Here is a 10073-nt window from a genome sequence, read left to right as displayed (position 1 = left end):
TTATATATATGTAATCCATGGACTTGCATAAGGAAATTGTACAATTTCTAGACTACTGACTTCAAGTAAGAGTAAGTAAGAAAGGGGAAAAAAGTCTCCAAATTCACATCCTGTTCCCACCACAGATACTGCAGGGAAATAATGAGTATTGGACTGAAGCCGCTAATCAGGCTTTGGACACAAGTTGATCTAACTGAGATTAAAAGATGCTGATTCACTGGTTTTCAGAAAGAATAATGTTGGTGCATTGATTAGCACTAGTATCTCAGGAAAAGAAGATTCCTGATTATAACATTGGCTAGGCTCCATGGGGAGAGTTTTCATGTTCTCTACTCTCACCAACTTTTGCAATGTAGAGTAGATAAAATTTATGAAATCAACAAAACAGTTTCAAAATGTAACACAATTTCTACAAAACAAGCTAAAATAATTCATCCCATTATAGCATGAATTAATGCAATACATTTGGTTGGGTAGTATTATCACTCAAAGCAGAAGTCTGTGCTCAGGCATCGTTTTATGAAAAACTTTTATAACTCTGCATGCATTCAGTCTTTCAAACGTGTGGCCATTTCTCAAATTGGCTAAAAGGCAATAATGTATGCACTGTGATCTGTTAACCAAACGCCTGCAAGGTGCTACTAACTGATGCCAAAGCATTATCAGCCTAAACATTAGTACCACAAATGTTTCAAAAAGCAAAATAAAACACACAGTTTAAATTAATTTTTAAAAAATCACTTAATTGAAAAGGCTATCTTTGTTGTAATTTATATTATATAGAACTTTGAGGTGCATATTTATTGCAGTTTGTGCTCCTCTTTAACAGCGAAATGTATTTAATCAATCATTTGTGATGGAGTAAAACTGACACAACCTTTCATTTAGTTAGCAACAGTGTGCAAAATGTGTTCAATTTTTTCACGTACTGTAATAATTAATTGTCGAGGGACTGCTCAGTATGATTCAACAAATATGGTTCTTATTTTATCTCCTTCAGGTTACATGCGCACTGTCTGCAAAGGGGTTTAATATTACCAAAAGGGATATTTTTTTTTTTTCTTTTTCTTGCAGGAACATTACCAAGGACAGTGATGTTTACTGGAAGAAGGCTGAGTAAATCAGAATAGTCTGGCAGCTATCAATACTTTTTCAGTGATAGAGATGCTCTGAGAAATTTTTTAAATTTCATTTTTATTTACTCTCTGAAGGGTATACTCAAATATTCTACAAACCAAAATCAAGACACTTTAGAAGGTTAAAACATTCAATGTCTGCTTTGTATTTTTATAAAGCCTGCAAATGAAAAAGAAACCCAAGTTCGTAAATACATAAAACATGTTTTTTCCCTTTAGAGACTGAAGAAAAGCTGTTGGCATTGAAGTAAAGCTTAAAGGGGCAGTATTATGTATTTTCTGGGCCATTTTGTGCCAAATGGAACATTGTTACATTCATTTGATATAATAATGCTGTATATAATAACATAATAATATAATAAATATAATATAATTCAAAATAAATTTTTCTTCACAATTTAACATTTTGAAATTGGGTCTCTGTCTCTTTAAGTCCATCTTCAGCATATCATCACAAGAACAGTTTTCCAATAAGCCATTTACAAATGTTATTTGGAGCATTGAACTGAGAAATAGTTCATGTAACAAGCTCCACAGATGTGGAGTTTCACCAGGTGTTTTCTAATTGCTGCTGCCGTTAGTCTGGAGGAGCTGAGTGGTGAAAACATGGGGTTGAGCTCTAAGTGATGAAAGCTTGGCAGCTTGGGGACTGCAGCACCAAGACAAAGCTATGTGGAAAGTGTGGCACTTGGTGAGAGCAAGTTGCTGTGGGAGAATTAAAAAAAAAAGATTCAACACGCATGAAAGAATCAAAGCAACCCCCCTGGTATGTTTTTGATGAGGGAATAACATTGTAACATGATGTGAAGCTCAGAAAAGTTGATTTTACATAATACAGTCCCTTTAAGTTAGTAGGATGAGGATGAAGGTGAAATAAGCTTTCATAAAGCATGCACAATTCAAATACAAGTCTTACCTATGAGGTTTTTGTTTGGTTCATGTGTTGGGAAGGACTTTACAGATATCAAAATATCTAAGGTTCAAGTAAAAAAAAAAAAATATCTGCACTTTGTGCTACCAATTTCATGAAGGACAAACGACTAACAACAAAGGACAGAAAAACCCAAATCTGACAGATGATAAACAAACTGAAGAACTTTTTTTGTAGATCTCTTTTAGTACCACAGAAATGTGTCTTTTAAACTTGAAGAGACTGTTCTGGTTCTTAGTAAGTGAAAAAGAAATAATCAAATCATCTTGCTTGACAGAACTTTGCAACCTAACTTGTTTTAGTGCTTTGCCCTTTTCCAAAACTTTAATTAATTTTTTATGTTAAAAAATACAGATCAGATTCCAAAATGGAGGAAGATTAGCATGATTTATGTTATTCTTACACAAGAAAGTCACGTAATACCAGGGTTGCTATTACTTTTTTTTTTTTTTTTTTTTTTTTTTTTTAAAAATACGACTTGACGCTCATTGACACATATATAACGATGCACACCAAAATAGTGTGCATTGTTATATGTAACAATATGTTCTTCTGGGTGTCAGTTCATGACCAGAACAAAGTGAACAAATTAGTTATGCCACCACAGTAGCACCCTCAGAAGCAGCCTCTTTTATCAATTGTCCTGAGTCACGCAAGAGTGTCCAAAGGCCGGATGTGGCTGCAGAATGTGCAGCATCACATGCTCTCGTTTAAAGGATTCTGCTTTTGTTCTGCAACCTATCTGAGTGCTTTCAGTATAAAAGAAATTGAAAGAAGAAAGAAAAGAAACTGAACAATAACAAAAGAAAAAAATAGCAAATATTTATTTTTACTAACTTTTGCAAAAAAAAAGAAACTGAGCGAAATGAAGTAAAAGAGGTTGCGGTACTAACAATATTCATACTGAGAAAAGGGGGGGAAATGTATCCAGTGTGACTGTGCATGTATTATGTTATATTTCTCAATATGTCAATACTCATAAGGTTTATGTACCCTCCATTAGTTTTAGGTTTTGTTGGAAACTGAAAGTGTTTGAGCTCAAACACAAGTATTACATATTTCTGTATATAACATATAGATGGTACATATTTAGCAAAAGTAGGAAAATCAAGAGACAAAACACAAGGTTTTTCATGATGAAATGTTGATCTCCCTTCTGTTAACTGGTGTTAATATCATCATTAATGAACTGTGTAAATTATAGCTTCAAAGACACTATCGCAGTATTGATGTCATGGTTCGATACACACAGGGAGAATACTGCTGTGAAGATTGATTAATCAAATGTGGAAGCAAACTGCACAAGCATCATTTGCACCTAATGCAGTTCTGATGCATCAGCTGCAAATGCATGCCTTCAATGTTGAAGTTAGCTTTCTGGACTTTAAATGATCACATTATTAAATCAGTTATTAGAACAAGACAGAAAAATAAACTCTGTACTCTGGCATTAGTACAGCAACTTGTATTCCTTTGAAAATGTTAATCATGTAACCCGTCTCTAAATCAGAAGATATAGCATTTGGCCACATGCAATTTAAAAAATAAAAAATAAAAAAAAACTTTTAACTTTTCTATTTTTTCTTCACTAATTCTGGTGAATTAATACCTTCCAAATCTGATAGATTCACCAGCAACGTATGTTTTTAACCAACTGTAAATAATACAATTGCCTGAGTCAACACCAATATACCAACAACAGTCGGCCAAATGCTTGGATCCTAAATCTTCAGAGCCACACAATTACCAAATGGCACTGAGAAGACAAGACACAGAAACTAAGCAGTGCCATAAGGTTATTTGTGTGTTGTGATGGAACAGTTGAGGATTTGTACAACACAGTGTGGAGCATTTTAAAATCCTGTGCAATTAAGAGCAAAAGAAACAAAGTCGGTTATTGTTGTTCAGCTTTGGTAATTCTAAGCAACTGCTATGTTCCAGGAAAGACTTTCTAGGCAAATACTTGGCTGTAAACCATAGTGATGCCGCCACTGGAGAGGAGCATTTGTGGGGGATTTTGACTGAGTGTATTGTGTCTGTGTGCTTGTTAACCACTGAGCTACTTATCTTACATCCCGTAAGAACAGGCCAAAACTGCTTAATACCATTTCCTATAAATTATTCACCCATGTTGTAAAAGAAAAAAAATAAATAAATCATTGATTAAATAAACTACAAATAATCAACTATAAATAAGCACTAATTACACTTTACATTCAATGCTTTGGTTGATAAGCTCACTGAGAGTAACCAACAGCAAAGAGTATTGGGATAAAGGAGAGGTGGATAACAGATAAACTGGTAATGTTTAGAATCAATACTTCTGTATTTACTCGGGGATTATTTGGCCCAAGAAAATCTGGAGACAAAGAACAAGGTTTAACATTGTAGGTGCATGTTTGCAAGTGCAGGGAAACTGTAGCTTGATTGGATTACTAACAGTGATTTTTCTGCTACGAAAAACAGTGCAGTACTGTGGCTACATTATAAGTCAAATACACAAGCCATCTCTAAGACTGCTTATAATAAACAGTTTAGTAGCACAAACTCTTCCATTCCTGTTGGCATTGACATTGTTGAACTTTTTTAAGAACTGCAAGTTTTTAAAAATGTATTCCCCTGTCAATAAATATTTTGAGATATATCTTATTCAAACACCATTTCTCAGATAATTTTTGAGGGGCTTTTGTATCATGACTTCCGCTGCTCTTTCTGCATCATTGCTGCAGGTAGTAACTTTAACCATACACTAATCTGCAACCACACATATAGTAAGCAACATAAAGGTTGAACAATTTACAACAGATGTTGCCAACAACCTAAATATTCCATGCAAGCAAAGAAGTTAAAAAAAACAAAAACCTTAAGCAAAATATTTCACATATAAATTGGTAAAAAAAAATGAATTAGTTTATGTTGTGGAAAAAAACAATATTTCCAAGCACTTTTAAATGAAATCACTCAATAAGGTTTATTATTTTTCCACAACAGTTTGTAAAACGTAAGCACTTATAAAGTAGTAGTAGTAGTAGTAAACACAGAAATGTACAAAATACTTGGTGAATGGAAGCTTTCTTTAGTTCTGAAAGGGTCGGGGATCCTTTTTATCCAATCGGATCTTCAGTTCTTTCTATAGTCTTTTATTGGATGCAAGTCAGGTAATTGACTGGGCCACTCATTGTTGTTTTTCCGTCTTTCTCTCAAACCAATTTCCTTGGATATGTGTTTGAGACTATTAACTTGGTTCGGAATCCAAACTCATTTCATCTTCAGATTCCCATCAATAAATGTCCTTGTACACTTTCTCTTTTAACCTTTACTTCAGTTAATTAAAGTATTTTAGCACCATAAGCTGAAAGATGACCTACATCATGTATTTCCTACCTGCAAGCTTCACTTTTCACTTTTAGGGCTGATGTGTAAAATAATTTCTCCTCCAATCATGAAATGAAATGAAATTTTATTCGAACATGATACAAATATAAAATAAAATAGTGCACAGTAACAAGAAGTGCATAAGAAAGAAGAGAAAATACAGATTTTTTTGTTTCAGTTAACATATCATGCTCAAAATCATAACATATGCAAAAGCATAAAAGAAATTCAGCTTTGGGCTCATCTCAGCAGAATGTTTTCTCCCAGAATTGTACTGGAGTGAAGGCCATTGAGGTTGAGAGCATTACTTACTGTTTTTACAGGAAAATCTGCCATTTCCAGGATTTTTTTTTCTTTTTCTGAAGCTCTCTGTGAGTGCTCTTTGACTTTGGGTAAAAACTTCTGATTATGGTTTTGACTCTTCTCTCAGAAATATTATGAAGGGCAGCTGACCTTTGATGGTTTTTGATGAACTGATTATTTCACTGTCGGACTATGACTCCAATGGTGCGAACTGAAACATTCCAAAATTTAGAAATGAACCTTTAACCACTGCCAGCAGTATGAATGCTTTCTAAATACAAACTGATTTCAGAGGTTTTTGTGGTTGCCTTTGAATTTTCTTCATGTGTTTCTTATTTATTTCCTGGAGTTAACTTTAGAACAATGATATTAAAAATGATTAAACAGAATAAAACCTTGACACATTCTTCTTTAGGTTTATTAATAAATCCCCATGTCTGTACCTCTGGGTTATATGTTTGATTGCTCTTATACTAAAATGATCAGTTTGTGTTACTTTAGAATAGTCCATTTCTTTATTTCAAAAAGTAAGAAACAATTGCTATACAAAACCAAAAAGTATACATTTTTGTAAAAACCTTTGCCCCACAGTCTCATAATTTGAATTCTGCCAAAGTGACATATTCGTAACAGCCAATATAAGAGGTGGGAAGCGTTCTGGTTCTTTAATTCTGTGTATTTTATGTCAGCAATAGTGATGCACTGTATGGGTTAATAATGTAAAAACTGCACATTCTCTGACATTGTTATTGTTGCTACATCTGTCTAAATATTGAATGTTGTTTTCTGCAAATGCAAGATAATTTTCTTTACCCAGGAAATAAATTCTTCTTAGTTTTTATTTTAAAAGGCACCTGAGCTGTCAACATTTTTATCTTTCACAATAATGGATAAACGAACTGAATTTTGTGGGATGGTAGGGTTGACAGTTCTCATAACCTAAAGTTTTTAATAAAACTCATTGATGGATTTTTACTGCCACCCTCAGGCTGATACATAAAAGTGCAAGTAACAAGACTGGCCAGTATGGAATCTGAAGATGTTTTATCCATTCCTGTTGTGCTGAATAGAAAGAAAATTCCAAAACTTAGAAATGATTTTGGAATATTCGAAATTGAATTAAAATGTATTTTTCTCTAAATAAAATTCTGTGACAATTATTTCTGTTGACCACGCAGCTTGCTGTTTTGTTCATGTTTCTGTTCAGAAACTGCTGAGCCGTCTTTGGTAGGAATTGGGGCACATTCAAAATCTCACAGTGTTCCCTTTGTTACACAGCTGCTGCATGACCTGGATAAACAAGATGAGGCAGGCAGGAGTATTACACAGTGTGGCCTTCAGATGTGTTGTGGGCCAAAGCTCAGATTAAACTGTTTCAAATCAACAAAAACACTTTTGAAGTATTGGCAATTATAGGACGGTATTAATTAGTGAATCTTTTCATTGCATGTTAAGCTGGACTGAAATGTAAAACATTTTGCACTGTATTCACCAAAAATATAAACAAACCAAAACCTTAAAAGTTAGACCTATATTTATGCGGTGAGTCTTGCATAATGTCAATCTTTGGCCGCTTATTTGTTGTTTTATTCTACTTCTAATTATGTGAAGCACTTTAAATTTTCTTTTTGCTACAAAATTGCCTTTCCTTTGCTTAGACAAAATCTGGATTTTGAAAACCACAGATCCAAACACACTCAGCAAATTTCAAGCCAATCAAAATGTCTTTGAGGATTTTGATCAAATGCAGTGGCTAGAAATTGCTAGATGTCCATCTTGCAGTTTGTTGTAGAACATGGGTCCCAAAAGTGTTTTAGTAGGTCTTTTAGAAGTACTAAACGTGTATAAAATTACATAATATTATATGGACATTTTTATGGGATTCTATAGGGGTCAGTTTAGGACCTACATCTAACAATTTGGGTAATTGTTTTACAAGTGCAACTGTACATTTTTATGCCGATGATTCAGTCATTTATTGTCGTACAAAATCTATTGCCTCAGTTTTTGAGCACTTCTAGTCAGCTTTTGGCAGCTTTCAGTCAATTGTTACAACGTGCTGTTACTGAATGCAAGAATAAGGTGTCCTCATTTTCCCCTTCTATCACCACCACCACACGGGGTGTGCCCATTGATTTTGAAACATCTTACAAATATTTTGCCATCCCACAGAAGAAAATGTAACTTTCAAAACCCACATTGAAAATCTGTTCAAAAACTTCCGTTAAAACTAGGCTTTTCAAAACATTTTTTTTATCAAACAATGCCAGGAAAAACTTGTTTCTGCGACTTTGAAGAATATTCTAGACTTAGGAAATAATATGTATATGAAGGCCTCTACCAGCTCTTTACATCTCTTGGTGCCGTCTATCATGAAACGGTTGGATTTATCACAGGAAGCAAAGCCCTCACTCACCATTGCACCTTACGTCCTTTAGTTAAATGGCCCTCTCTACACATTTGCAGTCTCTTACACCGGAACATTTTCACTTACAAATCTGTCCTCCATCTGATTCCATCATACGTGTTATGTTATATTTCACAAAAAAGCAATACCACTTTTGCTCTCAGGACTTTATTATATTCAGTGTTCCATCAATGCGTACTGAGCTTGGCAAAAAAAAAAAAAAAAAAAAAACATTCTCCTTCTCTGACCCTGACACCTGGAACCTGCTTCAGCAGGCCCTGAAGCTCCTTTATCTGGTTCCACTTGAGGATTTCAAAGTTCTAATAAAGTAGACTGTATTATTGTTGTTATTTTATTTGTTGTAGCTGTATGTAACAGATCTCTCTTATGAATAAGATGATGGATCTCAAGAGGAGGATTATTAATACCATCTCTTTCATAAAGTAAGGTAAATGAAGGGGATATTTTGAATATTTCAAGGGGGCACTGAGGAGTTTTATATTTTGCTATTTTTTTATGAATCCCTTGAAATGCTTATATTTCAATCATTACAGATGCTTGTGCAAAATGTTATGAATTTTTGTGTATAGATTTAAGCCTCCAAAACGCCATTTCATTTCAAGGGAGAATAATAAACATTCAAATTCCAATAGACCTTTGAAGAGCTTTCACTGCTCGGGCCTAATGAATAGCTATTAAAATTGAATTTGACAAGTCATTTCATATTATTTCCTAAGGTGAGTCACATATCCTAATTGAATGGAAAAGCCAAATGTCTATCATTCCAAAGTGGACTTGCTCCATTTCTGACTAAAAGATGTGGAGGATATTTTGACATTGCCCCGGATGTCCTAACAACTGGCTGCTGGCTGACTGTGACAGGTTCCAATTCTAAAGCTTGGCAGATCCCCACTCCAGTTCTCTCAAGCTGTCAAAGGCCTATTTGCTGAGGTGGGTAGGGAAATATTTGGAGCAAGTAGCCTGAAGCAGCTGTCATGTTTTCAGCAGGTGTTAGATATGGATGGTGGTTTGTGAGCATTATTGAGCCTTGCCTTTCTTGAGCATAATGAGGAACAGCAAATGTCTTTTGTTCCAACGGAGCAGTAGTCAGTAGTCATGTTAAAATTCTCAGCTTTTTTAAATGTATGTCCAGCTCATGTATAATCTGCTAGCTCAGATGGGAACTCACTTTTCTTTTACTGTTCTACCACAGACTTTATTGTTATAAAGTAAATTGTTCAGTATGTAATAAAAAAAAAATGTCTCCACCAAGAGTATTATTTGTATTGATAAGTATTTTATTTTGGATTATAATAATTAATGTTAGCGTGATTTAATAGCAAGTAAAAATTTAAACTTGTTTAGTTAACAGATACTAATCCTATAGTTTCACACTTTGTCAGTTTCTGTAATTTCTGCCCTTTCTATGTTATCCCAAGGCATTTTTTATATCCACGTATTATTTGTTGGCGTACCCTAATCATCACCACAGGACAGAGCTCTAATGATGTCCTTTCAAGCTATGATCACACTGTCAAGGAGACTAATGAGAATTGTTATGTCACTGATTACTCTGAGCGTATCTAATAAAATACCGGCGAATGGGCCAACATTTTAAATGGGTTGGCTGGCTGTGTAAGATGAAATGAAGGTTTCATAAAGGCTTAACTAATTTATTACATGTATTTAAAGTGTAAGGTAGCTACCATGTGTCATTTGTAGATTTTATATTTTAATGTAATAAATATATGCTTTTTGTAAAGTCTTTTGTAAGATTCTGGTACTGAGATTTCTATTCATTGGTGAGAAAAACCATGTTTAACAGGGGAAATGAAATCATCCTAAGTTAAAATACAATTCAATAAAAGCAAAGATTAAAAAGATCTGAATATGTTGTCAGCATAACTAATTTTGGCCTACC

The sequence above is a fragment of the Poecilia formosa genome, unplaced genomic scaffold, assembly GCF_000485575.1.
Source record: "Poecilia formosa unplaced genomic scaffold, Poecilia_formosa-5.1.2 Scaffold534, whole genome shotgun sequence".
In the NCBI taxonomy this organism is placed as follows: domain Eukaryota; kingdom Metazoa; phylum Chordata; class Actinopteri; order Cyprinodontiformes; family Poeciliidae; genus Poecilia; species Poecilia formosa.
Note: the sequence above shows the minus strand (reverse complement) of the source record.